Consider the following 1809-nt stretch of genomic DNA (forward strand, 5'->3'; position numbering starts at 1 on the left):
GGCTACCAGTCTTAATTGGTCCTAACGGAAATCTGTATTTCATTGGCTGAATTTTAGGATTTTAGGGTTAAGACCGAAGCATAAACCAGGCATTCTATTGTAGACCCCGCGTTAAGCTGGTTCTACATTAGTCACATCGCAATGTCGCAAGCGTGTCGCAAGCGTTATGATCAAATCAGAGTTGAGCTAGCTTGATGTTGATTGGACCGCAACGCTGCGATGCGACTAATGTAGAACCAGTTTTACAGCTCCTAATGCGGGGTCTACAATAGAAGTCGTAGCAATCGTAGGGTCTTAAGTCGTAGAAAATTGACCAATCACAGTCGAATATGAGAAGAATAATCAACTGTGATTGGTCAATTTTCTACGATTTAAGATCCTACGACCGCTACGACTTCTATTGTAGACCCCGCATAACATGTTCATTGGTTATCGCGTCGCATTTTGCTGCGCGGCAAGCGTTTCCGCGTCCAGTATGCAGGAGTTATAAGTTCAATGGATAATAAAATCCCGTAACAAGGAAAGGATCACTTATCAAAGGTTGTTTTCTTTTTGTAAAGCACAAAACGCAATCGACAGCTCTGGGGACTTAACATGAAAATTCTGGCTATGTTCCAAATTTCACTGCCAGCACTGACAATCTACAATTTACGTTACGTATACTATACATTTTCAGCACTGGCAGTGAATTTTGGAACACAGCCTCTGACTATGCATTTCATATGCGATAGGCTTAAAGTCGGAGCTTATCAACATAAGCAGTAGCGAATCCAACATGTTGATTTCCTTATGGCCTTTATGCTTAGTTTATGCTTCGGTCTTAACTCTAAAATCCTAAAATTCAACCAATGGTTGAATTTTAAAATTGACTGCCAGTACTGAAAATCTATAGTGCACATAACATAAATTATAGCATTTTCTGTGCTGGCAGTAAATTTGGAACACAGCCAAGGTATCAATCATGAAACTTTATTCCTAGGATGGAAAGTGAAAAGTGAAAATTTTTACCATTGAAGTTAATGGAGAAATTTTTTATTTTTTACTTTTCACCCTAGGTGAAAAAAAATTTCATGATTGATACCCAGAAGCACGCCAAAAATCGCTTAAAGCTGATTCTATATTATATCGTTTTCGATTGGGGTGCACTAGCTGCACTCAGTGTCAAGAGCGTGTTCGATTAGCAATGCCAATGCGCACTTAGGCCGGAATCAGATTACGCGTTGAAGATTGAAAAATTCAGATTTGACCAATCGAAACGAAAGGAGCTAAAATTTCTTTGTCCTTATTGGTCAAATTTCAATCTTCAATCTTCAACCTCAATCTTCAATGCGTAGTCTGATTCCGGCCTTAGCTAGTGTCACATGTTCATTTGACCGCACGACACTCGCGTAGTGCGCACTAAGTGGCACGAGATATTTTGACGGTGCCAGTCCAGTGCACTGGATACATATATAGGATATCAGTGCATCGTTTTGTCACATGAAAGGATATACAGTAGGGACAAGCAAATCTATAATTTATAGCATGCAAATGTGTACAATTATTGATAAGTATGTACATATATGATATTCTTGATATTTTATATATTATTTAATTACATATAGTAAAAAATCATTACTTAAAGTTATGAACATGAGATGTCGAGGTTATTTTTCTGCGTTTTTCCTGCAGTCTAGTCAAGTCCTTACAATCTTATAATAACTCCCTACAATAACTCGAAATGGCACTTCAGCTTTAGCACTGAAAATCTTGGCGTGTTCTTTTGAATTTGCACTATTCAATGCAACCCATGGAACTCGTCCAGTGTTA

This window comes from Mycetomoellerius zeteki, unplaced genomic scaffold (assembly GCF_001594055.1).
Source record: "Mycetomoellerius zeteki isolate Tzet28-1 unplaced genomic scaffold, Tzet1.0 scaffold467, whole genome shotgun sequence".
Classification (NCBI taxonomy): domain Eukaryota; kingdom Metazoa; phylum Arthropoda; class Insecta; order Hymenoptera; family Formicidae; genus Mycetomoellerius; species Mycetomoellerius zeteki.